At 32.5% G+C, this 13,743-nt stretch overlaps 1 protein-coding gene across 9 annotated transcripts in view; it reads right to left on the reverse strand.

Annotated features, from left to right (window-relative positions):
- The window catches only part of NRIP1 (nuclear receptor interacting protein 1), a 166,046-nt gene that overhangs the window by 67,285 nt on the left and 85,018 nt on the right, over positions 1-13,743 (reverse strand). For 2 of the 9 annotated variants that reach the window (XM_074300449.1, XM_074300442.1), the window contains exon 3: positions 11,584-11,769. The exons of the other annotated variants lie outside the window; for them this stretch is intronic. The gene's annotated coding sequence lies outside the window, so the exon portion shown is untranslated. The remainder of the gene's footprint in view (positions 1-11,583; positions 11,770-13,743) is intronic. 9 annotated transcript variants of the gene reach the window in all.

The raw sequence follows: 13,743 nt of genomic DNA on the forward strand, positions 1-13,743 counted from the left end.
TTTATTTCCTTCTCCTATTTTTACCTTATGTCTAAGTCCAATTTTTATACTTTAACATATTTAATATGTATGGGTCTGCCTGCCATCTAGGGGAGGGAGGGAGGGGAAAGGAGGGGAAAAGTTGGAACAGAAGGTTTTGCAAGAGTCAATGCTAAAAAATTATCCTTGTAATATATGTATATCTTGTAAATAAAAAGCTATAATAAAAAAGTCAAAAGATGGAAAAATATTAACAGAATGTTAAAAGTATATCATCAAAAGTGGAAAACAAGGAAAAATTGTTTAGTTTAAAATAATTATATGTGACCTGGACAAATCTCATAACATATTTATCTCAGTTTCTTCAATTATAAGATGGAGATAACAATAGCACCTAACTTTGAAGAGGGTTTTGAGGATCTAAGATACTATTTGTAAAGTATTTAGCACATGATCCAACAGATTGATAGATACTATGCAAATAATTATTCTCTCCCTTCCTAGCCAAAATACAGAACATTTAAATCAAAGAAAAAAATAAAGTAAGTATTCAAAAAGAGACGAGAAGAATCTAGGAGCCACAATCAGGATCATACACTATTTAGCAAGCACTCTCTAAAGGGTGCAGAGAACTTGAAATATGATATTCCAGAAGGCAAAGGATATGGGTTTACAGCCAAGAATGATGTACCCAGTAAAAGTGAGTATAATGCTATGAGGGAGGGAGGGAAAGGAAGAGGGCAGAGAAGAAGAGTCCTATAATAAAAAAGAGCAATCCTGATGAAAATACCATAACTGTGGAGAAACTGTTAAGCATAAACACAGAGGTATTGAGGCAGCTAGATAGCACAGTGGATAAAGCACCAGCCCTGAAGTCAGGAGGACCTGAATTCAAATTTGGCCTCAGACACTTAACACTTCCTAGCTGTGTGACCCTGGGCAAGTCACTTAACCCCAATTGCCTCAGCACCAAAAAACCAAACCAAAACAAACCAAAACAAAACAAAAAACAGTAGTATAGAGAAACATTAAAAAGGTGAATATGCAATGATGGACAGAATCAGCTACACCCAGAAAAGGAACACTAGGAAATGTGTGTAAACTGTTTGCATTTTCGTTTTCCTTCCCAGGTTATTTTTACCTTCTTTACCTTACCAACTCTCCCTGTGCAACAAAAAAACTGTTCAATTCTGCACACATATATTGTATGTAGGATATACTATAACATATTTAACTTGTATAAGACTACTTGTCATCTAGAGGAAGGGAAAAGTCGGAACAGAAGTGAGTGCAAGGGATAATGTTATAAAAAATTACCCAGGCATATGTTATTTTAAAAAGTTATAATTTAAAAAAAAAAAAGGTGAATATGAATGGACAATGATAAACTGCTCACATTTTCAAAAGTGATTTGATAACTGTTTCCCTTCTGGTATCTATCAGGGAGGCTAGGAAGTTCCAGTTCAGTCTGGTCATAAAATATCAGTTTTATTTATTAAAATAAATTAAGAATTTAGATAATTCTGCTCATAAAACTTCAGTCGCTCCCTAACCTCTAGTAGTAAAAAGAAATGTTTATTAATTGCCAGCACCCGGGATACTTAAAAAAAAAAAAAAAAAAGGAAAAAGATAAAAGTTTTAAAAGAGGAGTTTACATCCAATAGGGAAAACAAGATGCAAACTACGCATAGACAAAATATAGAATATATTGGAGCTAACTAAAGAGAGAGGCACTAAGTATTTAGTGGGATTAGGAGAGGTTTCTTGCAAAGTCCCATTTTATATAGGGAAGCCAGAAGGTTGAGATGAGGAAGAACAGCATTCCAAGCAATCACTGAAAATTCAGTCTGAACATGAGAATATTATGGGCTAGGAACAACAAGTAAGAAAGTATTAACATATTGAAGTGTACATGGTGGGATGAAATGCTTAGACCAGAAAGGCAGGAAGAGCTCAGATTACGAAGAGATTTAACAGCTACATAGATAATTTTATATTTGATCCAGAAAGTAACACAAAGAGCCATTGGAATCTACTGAATAGGGGAGTGACATAGACAGAGCTACCTTTAGGAAGACCACTATGAGAACTGAGTAGAGGACAAATTAAAAAGGGAAACATTCAAGGCAAGGAGACCAAACAGCAACAATCTATTGATACATTCTTGGCATGGGTCATAGCAATGAGAGAAGAGAGAAGGAGGTATATACAAAAGAGCATATACAAAAATAGAAAAGATAGGACTGGACAAATGACTAACGAGATTAGATAAGAAAGACTGAGGAGTCAAGAATAACACCTACATCAGGAACCTAAGTGACTAGGAGGAGAGTGGTACCTTTATTATTAATAAGCAAGTTAGATAGATGGGGGGAATTTGGAGAACAAGATAATGGACATGTTGTGTTTCATATATCTACAGGATATCTAGTTCAAGATATCCAATAGGCAACTGGAAATGCAAGACTGTAGGTAAACTACAAAGTTGGATAAAATATATTGGCAGCAACCAGTCAGTTTCTCTGACTCCAGAAGCAGTGCTTTTTCTACCATACTAATCTAGTTTCAAGGTTCAGCTAATATGTTATTAAACAGTCTATTACACAGATTCTTAACCTTGAGTCCATTAACTTTTTAAATATATTTTATATCTATATATCAATCTAACTGATTTCCTTTATAATTTTATGCATTCAAAAACATTATTCTGATAATTCTCTGGTTTACATCAATCTAATACTGTTAAAAACTCTTATCCTAAAAGAGGTCTTTCCTGATTTTCCCCTACTTGTTAATGTTCTCTTTCTCTTCCTTAAATCTACATATTTTCCATGTATATGTTCATTTTTTACATGTTACATCCTCTGTGCTGAATACAAATTGACCATTCCTCTTTTGGCCTTTTTGCATATGAGTTCAGAAAAAGCCAAGATTACTTCTCTCATGTGATCTAGCCAAAAAGGAGTTATAAAGGAGGCAGGATTTTAACTGGGTCTTGAAGGAGAGACAAGGATTTGGAAAGAGGAATAGAGAGGGGGAAGTAACAAAAGTACCATTTTAGGTAGCTGGAAAAGGAGAAAGAGAAAGCATAAGGGAGGAAAAAGGAACAAGGAAAGGCATAGATATTTGTCTATTGTAAATGACTTTTCACAGAATCTGTAACTTCTGAGTTGGAAAAGCTGAAATTAGGCATCTACTACAACTTATACTTGAACAAATGACCCAAAGGCTGTAACAGTTAGACAAGCGGTCACCTCTGGCTAAAAATCTTAAACCATTCCAATTTGGAATTTGTTGCTCTAAGTTTATTGAGACCAGGAATAATTTATTCTATCCCCCCTTCAAAGTCCAAATAAACAAATAAATGGATTGCCTGATATTTCCAGTGACTTTTTAAAGCAATGCTCTTTCACCCAGTAGGCTTCTCTTTTTAATCAAAAAGAAAAAAAAAATTCTTTAAATTTTTCAAAAATGTTTATACCTTTAAATAATTTAATATTTAAAAAAACTTATAAACACATAACTAAATTTCACAATGTATAATTTTCAAAATAATGTTTTTATTAAACTTTAGGTCTAATACATTTGCCTTTACTAATACTTTATTTTCAGTGCTTCATGTCTATTTGTATTAGTGAAAATAAAAATGAAATTTGTTTAAAGTTGATATCTTAACTAAATATATTTTTAAAAAGAATTATTAGTCAGTGCATTATCTACCTGTTATACTTCAATGCACTATCAGTTGGATTTCTATCCTGTATGTATTTAAAATAATAATAATAATAAAATTTGCTTATTTCAAATAGAAATTGAAATTTGTGAGGTATTTATAAAAGTGATATCAAGTATTTTTCAAAGGTAACTGAATATCGCAGTGCCTTACTGCAATAAATAGCTATTGTTAAAAAAAAGCAATCGCGTTAAACTCTTGGCTAAGTTTTTATAAAATGTTTTTAAAGTTCTGATTTGTGAACTCTGGCATTCTTCAAATAGAATCTTATAGGTAAAAATTTGTACCATGTGCAAACAAAATATTTTTGCCTCTTAAAAACCACTGAGGATGTAAGTAATATATATGTGGTTGGTACATTGTGATATGTTATAACAAAATGGTTTAAATCTGTTCCTTTTGGAAGAACTGTCATAACCATCATACCATTATGGGATTTGTACATATGAGCATTAATACTTTTAATTCAGAATGAGATTGTAATCACTCAATGAAATTGTAAAGATATTTTTGTTTTGTTTTGTTTTTGCAAAATACCTGACACTGATTCTTTATGACAATCAATTATTGTGGCTTTTTCAAATTTATTTGGTCTGACCCTTATGTAAACTAGCAATTCTAAGATTTAAATAATGTAAGAAATAATAAATCCATTTATTACAAAATGATCTACAAAATTCACAATCTACAAAAATATATACTAAAAGTAGAATCAGTTACTCAAGTCTTTGTATTCCTCATCTCTTGAAAAATACATTAAATGGATTGTACAATTTGAGCATTTCTCATTAATGATTATGAACAATTTACTTTGGCTTTATAAATAAAATGAGAGGTAATTTTAAGCATCCCTAAGCAACTTTCAAAGCAATAAGAGACCTGCCAGACTTTCTTCCTTCAAGACCTCTATTCTTAATGAATGAATGAATACTTTCAAAAGGCAAGGATTTAATCTACTACTTTCTTCCATGAAACCCTTCCTAAACTCCAGGAGGATGTGATTTTTTTCCTCTTATAAACCCCAGCAGTACTTACTCTAATTCTATTAATGGTACTGTACAAAAAAGATCACAACTCAAAATAAAGTTTTTTCTTTTTATGTTGAATTCCCTTCTTTCTGATCTTATATCAACTGTGTTCACATTCACTCTGACAGCTAAAGTTAATAATTAATTAACCAAATTATCAAGGATAAAGCAGGGGATTTTTATATACACACTTATTTAGGTCCTAGAACATAGAAAAGAATAGCTGTTTTCTATACACCTACCATTTTTCTATAAACCTGTCATATAGTCTTCTAACAAAATTTTTGATAGAAAGTTAAATATATTTGGATGTGACTTTTAAAAGACTTAATGAAGTAATTATAAGATGCTAACCCATTATGTTAGCACATTTGAAGATCTCAATACTATTATAGGTTAAGGATACATTCTTTCCTCACTTTAATTTTAATTAATCAAAGGCTATAGCCATATCAAAATGTATCTCGTGTGTGTGTGTGTGTGTGTGTGTGTGTGTGTGTGTGTGTGTGTGTGTGTGTGTGTGTTAGGATTCTTACAAAGTGCTAAGTCACTGGAATGAATAGAGACAATAATTATCTAATTCAGTATGATTAATCTGATCCTACAAGGAGATGTTATGGGCCAGAACTTGACACAAGCTACTGAGTGGAATTGAAGAGATAATGGTTAATTCTAATTTAGCATTGATTTAATCCTGCAACAAATAATGATTTCCTAGTAATAAAATGATTAGTGTGTACTCAGTGTCTACCATATAAGCAAGAAGCTCTCAGAACTTCAGGAGAACCTTGGGAGAGAGCTTCAGGGGACTTCCAGGAGATTCACAACTAGGATTGACTTCCGGGAGATTCACAAGCCCACCCACAACCCCACTCTCTGGAAGGAGGAGTCAAGAGTTATTCCCACTTCCACTTTTGTGCTGGCTGGAGACATTTGGACAAGAGCTTGAGAACCAAGGAGAGAGGAAGGCCTCCAGAAAACTAGCCGAGCCCCAAGTGAAGGAGACAAGACTTGGAAGGAAAAAATAAAGGATTTGGACTTTTAACTCCTGACTGCATTTGGTGATTATTGAAACTGAACTGAAACTAAGGCTGCCTCCAGAAGCTCCCCAAGAAACCTGCACCCAGAGAATGATTACAATTATCTATGTTGTTTTGTGTTTTTATTTAAATAGAAATCTGGTCTTGAAGTCAGAAAGAGCCAAATTTAAAGAGTCGAGTTTAAGTCCTGTCTGTGAAATACATTGTAGTGATAGTTTAGAAATTACTGTGATTTCTTTCTTAAGGTCTGATAGTATTCTTGATACTTTTTGCAACCATAATTATAAAGAAAACATAGAGTGTTTTGGGACACTATTATGTTATGTTAAACTTTTGTTAAACACTTCCCAATAGCCTGCATTCTAGAATCTCACCAATAACAATGCATTTGACACTTCCGGTATAGATGTCTTTTTTTCTGTATTTATGTAGACAATAGTGAGAAGGCAACATGATAATAAAAAGAGCACTGGATTTATAATTAGAGGTTCTGGGATTAAATTCTTATTCTACCCTTTGATTAAAAGCTCTCTCTGAAATTGAAAATTGATACCTTACTTTATTTTGCATTAATTACTGACTGAGAATTGTAACTAATCAATGTAATCAGTACATAGAAATTAGTTTGACATAACACTTAATCTATAATATAGTTTGATTTCTTTATAAGAGTTTAACTTCCCCATTTTCCTGAACTACAGCCTGGAGTCAATTTAATCTTACTCCAGAAGGGAAGAAAGAGGATGTGTTTATAAGATATTCTGCCTGGTCATAAGACTATCACTGGACCCCTCTGATGTAGTTGTGGCCTAACATAGGCCTTTTTGGTCCACTCTGCATTCTCTCTTCACCAAAGTCTTTGGAAACCTACCTTTGAAAGCAAGTGAGCATGATTAAGCCAAATGTAAGCCCACCTACATCTATATCAACTGTATAAAAGATTGCTGTCTACTTTACTTTAATATATCTCTGGTCATTGAGAGGCCAATGATCTATTTGTGGCAACTGCTGGCCTTGCTAACAAATAGACTGTGTTCGGAATTTCATGCCTCAGATTCTGATCAACCGGTCGCTTATAAGGTAGATTTTAGCTCTTCAATTTTACACTGCAAATTCATGAATGTGATATATCATACAAAATCAACAAATGGTTCTAAGAATGAATTCAAAGACATATTTGAGAATTTCTAAAAATCCTAAACTTTTATAATAAAGTAGAGGACAAAGCTAAATCAGTCACTCTGGCCAACAGACTATTCTATCTTCTTCTTTAGAAAGTATGATTACTTTTCTTGTTGATTTTTTCAAACCTGTAAATTTTAGAGAAATTATTCAGTGTTTCAGGACACTAGCATGCTATAATAAGAAATATTATCCAAAAAAGTTTTCTAGCATGTGAACTGACCTAATTCTTCTACAATCCCATCCTCATTAGACTGTTGGGTTATTGCCTGAATGCCTCAAGAAACCCTGAGGTCAATGACATGGATTCCTGATTGAATGGGTAGAAAAGCTAACATCCTAAGACTGTTAGGTTGATGACATAAGGGAGGCAGAGGGGAAATGAAAGGATAGTTTTAAAAATCAATAAATTTTCCCTGAACTTAATTTAATATATTTAATTTAAAGCACAATAACTCCTATGAAGTTGACATTAACTATTTGAATGCATTTCTATATCTTTTTTTAGTGGAAGCAGAGACCAGAAGGGACATCAGTTAGACAAACATAATCAAAGAAGGACTTGAAACAGTAAGAATAAACATATCTTTTTTATGATACAAATGTGAACTTTTAAATTATTGTAAATAATTGTTATAAATACTTTGGTGCTAACAGTTTTCCTACCCCATATACATGTAATGCTAGAAAAGAAAGTTAATTACATATAATAGTCTCTTTTCAGAATATTCTAATTTCATTTTCTTTTAATTCTGTTCCCTATCAATTCCACTTTTCATAATTATACTTTCCAAAAGTAAGAGACTTACCAGACTCATATGAAATTGGGACATCTAAAACAGTAGCACTAATGAAATCTTATATGGCTCTTTTTAGAGCCATATATAATGCTAAAAATTCTTTTGTGGATAAATTTTAAAATTTGCTTGGATCTACTTTCTGCCTATATGGACTTTGTTATATAAAGTTATATTACCATATGGTTGGATTTATAGATAGGTACAGAAGTAAGAAATTAGTTAATTAGCATAAAGGACCATACACTGAAATCTATTATTGGGAGCACAATTTGCCAAATTTAGGCATGCTTCCTTTAAGAAATTTCATAGGCAGTCCCATTTTTCACTAGAAATTGCTCAGCATCCCCAGAAACTGATAAGGTAGAATGTCTTCAAGTAGATAGTTCCTATCAGTTCAAGAATGGGGTTTTATATACCTGACCAAAAAATCTGGGTATCAAATAATACATGTTACCAATTACATGAAATAAACATTGATTTATCAATTTCTCTAATAATGTTAAATAGTAAAATAGGTCATTGAAATTTAAGATTGATCATCTATTCTAACTCTTTATGGTTGAGTAAACTGAGCCACACAAAGATTAACTACTTACTTGAGATTACACAGAGAACAAGAAGGGACAAGACTGGAAGCCAAGTCTTATAATATAGTACACCAAAGTTGTTTATTGTCTCATATACTAGACTTCCATCAGGAAAGATTTAGTTGTTCAAATTCCACTGGTGATTTGCTGCCTGTACATGAACAAGTCACTTCATCTTAGAACCTATATTAGAAAAGGGATAATTCTTCCTAAAGTACATCAAATGGGATGTGTATGTAAATAAAATGCTGTGAAAAACTTACATTAGAGAAATACCAGCTATTAATATATTTCCTCTTCCAATAATTCCTTTCTGGAATGATTTCCCTTATCTCAGGATCATAGAGCTAAGAAATTCCGAGGCCAGATTGAACTTGGGTCTTCCTGACTCCTGATCCCACACTCTATCCACCACGACACCTCCAGCTAGTAATACCCTACAATAGATTTTCCAACTCTAAATCATTTTCCAAATAACTAGCATTTTTCATTCATCTGATCTTTTCTGCATGTTAGATAGATCTTGGATTTTGTTTTTGTTGTTTTGGAATGATCATAAAACCCATCACATATATTGGCCTATATTTGGAATATCCTTTACTATAACCCAAAACATTAAATGTGCAAACCACATCTAAAAATACAATGATATAGCATCATCAATAGATCCTAGTCAACGTGAAAACAACATATATATATATATAATTAACAATAATTTTGCTTGCTTTTTTATTAGCATTTGGGAGGAATTCTAAGGGCTAAATTTGGGAAGGTACCATTCTACTAAAAAATTGTAAAATAAAGTGTTAATTAATGTCTCTCAAATTTATCTCCATCAAGAAGAAACAGTTCAGTCATCCAACTGATACAAATAAAAAGCACAACCACTTCATCAGGACCTTAATACTTTAAAGGAATTTAGTTATGAGGGAGAAAAGGCATCTCTTCAATCTGACCCTATAAAGTTAATCTTTTCTTGCCTTATCTCCTCACATCAATTCCTACTTCCCACAAGTAACCACATCCAAGTTCAAGAGTGGCAGAAGAAAAAAAGGATAAAAAGTAGTGGCAGCCTAAGGAATTTGTATAGAAGAGTAGCAGTCACACTCTTACTGTTTAGGCCTAATGTATTTTAATAAAGGTATACACATAATAACACTGCTCTCCCCCTCCCCCCTTGTGCTCACAGGAAAAAAATCAAAGAAATGAGTACATACCATTCAAAAGCTGTATTAGTATTGTATATGTATGAGTAGAGATATGGAATAGAATGTCTAGATTAGATGTTTGTGAAAAATAAGTTCCTCCTCAACAAATCTGACCATGTTAATTTGTTTTACATAAAAACATTATTTATATGAGAATTGATGTTGTCAAGCTGTTATGAGTTCTTGTTGACTGAACAATATAAATTCTAATATAACAGTCTGTAATGTGCTATTAACTCAATAGGAAAACAAGATTCTTTTTTTTTAAAGCCACACATCCCCTAAAAAGGGAAAGAAGTCAAAATTAGATTTGCTAAGAGTTGAAAATAACCTTAAAGTACAAAAGATTTTAGAAACAGAAGGAGCTTTAAAGATCATCTAATCCAATGTCCTTATGTCACAGGTGGAAGAAACTGAGGCCAATTAAGCTTACTCATGGCCATACAGCTAATTAAATTAAAATATTTAGGAAAGTTTAATGTCTCTGACAAAATAGCTAAGGTGCTCTCCAATTCTAAATTCTCACATGTTATGATAAAAGTAGAAAAAGAATACTATTGCTTACTTCATGAAATATGACTGCAGTATATTAGATTTTGTAATTCTTTTTTTGTGGCCTGAGGCTAAATACAATATGGTAAATATACAGATTTACATGTGTAAAAAAAAAGTTTGTACAAACCTGTTTAGTTTGTAGCTATTTTACAATCCCCACAAAGTTGGTTTCAAATCTTTGTTCTCTAGTACCTAAAGTAGTCCCCTTCAAGACCACCCCAACTAATCTGAGAAAATGACTGCCTCTTTCTTACATTTTTGGTTGATCCTTAAATTACCAGTCCCTTTCTCTTTGTTTATAAGACCATCCTATAGTTCAAAGTCCCATCACTTCTCTACAGAACTATTTCCTTCTAATTGGTCTCCCTGCTTAATGTCTCTCCCCTCTTTAATCCATTTTAAGACATAGCAACCGAAGAGTAATGCCTTAAAAGTCAGTGAATCTATAACCTGTCTCTGACATTTACTATCTATATGGCAATTCACTTAGCTTCACCTGATCTCAGTTTTCTCATCTACACTACAGCTTACACTAGATATATTACCTGTAAGATCCTTTTCAGCTTTGGACTTATGATCATGTTACCTACTAAGTAAACTCCAATTGTTCCTTATTTCCTTCTAGGATCAATTATATTCTTCTGTTGGTCACTTAAAGCCCTTCACAACCAGACTCGACTACACTAGCCTTTATGCCTTTGCACAAGCTGTCTCTCATGCCTGGAAGGTAATCTACCTCTTAGAATATTTATTTTCATTAAAAGCTTTGTTCATGCACCATCTTCAACTGAGTCCTTTCCTAATTCCCTCAACACTTAGGGTCTTTCCCCTGCAAAACTGTATATTATTTTGTATATACTTAGGATGTTCCCAGAGAATAGGGAACTTATTTTTCTTCTAACCTTTTATCCCCAGCACTCAAAATAGTAGCTAACATAAAACAAACATTTAAATGTCTGTTGATTACTAAAGAGGCTTAATTTAATTGAAATGATCAGGCACAAAATTAGAGACAAAAACACATACTTAAATGACAAACACTTTTTAAAATTTAAGTGCTTTTCCAGCTCAGCATGAATTATTTTTAAAAATCAAGCATTGAAACAGAAAACTATTATCCTTAAGTTAACAAGTATTTATTGTTTACTATATGCCATACACTAGAATAGAATCAATTATGTTTTGCAAGGAAAATTTACATTAAATATTACTAGGAAAAATAGGTAAAACAGCTGTATAGTTTTAAAAAATCCAATACTAAGGATTAGCTTTTTAAAAATGTAAGTATGCATTTTATATACATACAGAAGTATCCTTATTTTCCCCCTAATCTGAAACTCTTATTTAACATTTATAAGTACATTTATTTTAATTCCTTCTTTAATTCAAATTATCAAATGCATCTATTATCTCAATTTGGATATTCTAATGATGCCAGTCCTGTGCTGTGTAACTGTTGTTCATGTCTTACCGTAAGGTTCACTCAACATTTTGGAGCTCTTCCTCACTCTCCCCTGACAGGTAAATTGCATGAATGCTTCCATATCATTCCTTATCATATAACCAGCCTATTTTCTCTTCCTTTCATAAATATCACTAAAATGATATCTTCTTGTTCACTGAAACTTCTCAATGATTCTATTTCTTTGATACTTCTCTGAAACAAAAGGCATAATAAAGGATTTTCAAATAGATATGTAATTTGAGATAAAACAAACAACAAAAAGAATTGTCTCCATAACTGCTTTATGATATATTTTGTACTTTTTAGAAACATATTAATTCTAACAGCTAAATGATTTTATTGTTTACTAAAAGGAAAAAACAATTAGTCTCAGGGAAAACTAGTACATTAACAACACACTTTCTCTCACTGATAACAAGAATATAGGGAAATTAGTATTTTGAGTTCCTCTATGTCTATATTAAAATGACATAAGATATTTCATCTTTTCCAGAAAGATAAAGAAATGTTTTGTTAACAGAAAATAGCTCCGGATTTATAAAATTTTAAGTTCTGTTCAAAACTTTCAGCATTTAAGTATATTTTCAGTTGAGTAGAAATCTTACTGCTTTGCTAACTGTAGTTCCATTTTATAATTCCAAACCATCCTCAAGCTAGAATGGCCTAATTGATGTACACCATTTCATCTCACTTCTCAGTGCCTCTAATATAGACCTAGAATGTTCTCCCTCCCTGTTTCCACACTCCTTTTAACTTGTAGCTCACTTCAAGGCTCAGTTCAAACTCAAACAACATACCATTAAGTTATTATTATGTGCCTAGAGATGTACCGAGGATACAAACAAAAATAGAACAGTCCCTGCTCTCAAGAAGCTTACATTCTTTCAGGGGGCTTTATTAATTTCCCAATTACTAGTTACTTTTCCTTTATTCCGCATTAGGCAGAGTATAGATCTTGTAAGTATCCCTGTGATCATGTTGTATTGCCCCAGTGGAAACTGAGGACAAGAAGTGTCTCATTTTTGTATTGGCATTTCCAGTGCTTAACACAATGTCTGGGCCATAGTAGGTACTTAATAAATGCTAATTTAACTGTTCAGTGTATTTTTTTTTAATTAAGTACATCTTGAGAAAAGATAAGATTAGCTAAGATAATCATTTTAGCAAAAGTATGTTTTGTCTTTTATTAAAAACCAATGAGAAGCCAGGTGAGAGATAAAAGTGAATATCAAATAGGAAACTCATCATGAAGACAAGGCTAATCGGTCTTCAAACAACTGGGGTGGAATGAAAAGTGAGTAAACTATTAATAATTCTAATCCAGTGGTCCTCAAACTTTTAAAATAGGGAGCCAGTTCACTGTCCCTCAGACTGTTGGAGCGCCTCACACTCTTGTCTCCGCCACCTCAGCCCAGTGCTGGAAGTGTGAGTTGCTAACTCGAGTTTAGGTCGAACTTTCGGTCTGATTTTGCAATAACTGCCAGCCCGCATAAACGTCCTCAGTAGCTTGCTTCTGGCCCACAGGCCGTAGTTTGAGGACCTCTGTTCTAATCCATAAGACTCCACTGAAATGCATATATTTCAAGGATATCAAAGCTGAAAGAAATGCTACTACGTTTCATAGAATCACTTTTTGTGTTAGCAAAAAGCCAAGCTCAAAGAATGTGAAATGGATAAAAAAATTATAGTACATGAATTTAATTAAATATTAATATATCATAAAAATGACACATATGAAAGAGAAATACAAAGTCTTACATGAACTGATGCAAAATGAAGTAGAACAAAGAAAACAATGTAACTGTAACAATGTAAATAGGAAGAAGTACAACAGAAAACTTTGTAATTACAATGACCAACTTCAACAAGGGAAAATAAATTTTTTAAATTGCTTCTTTCTTCTTACTTTGCAAAGGAAGGACACTTGGAAAAATGTCAAATATCAAACAGTTCAGAATTTGGATGTTGATTGGTTTCATTAAAATACTTCCCCACATTTTACTCTTTGTTACAAATAATGATCTTTGGATAGGAGAATAATATGGGATATATTCAGAAATGAAGATGATTTAAAAACAAAAGCTATCAAGAAAAATTAAAAAGCAAAAGGAAATTTGGTTAAAGTACATTTCCCACCAGTAATTTTTTTTTCTTTTTGTATTCAAG

The sequence above is a fragment of the Sminthopsis crassicaudata genome, chromosome 3 (assembly GCF_048593235.1).
Source record: "Sminthopsis crassicaudata isolate SCR6 chromosome 3, ASM4859323v1, whole genome shotgun sequence".
NCBI classification, from domain to species: Eukaryota; Metazoa; Chordata; class Mammalia; order Dasyuromorphia; family Dasyuridae; genus Sminthopsis; species Sminthopsis crassicaudata.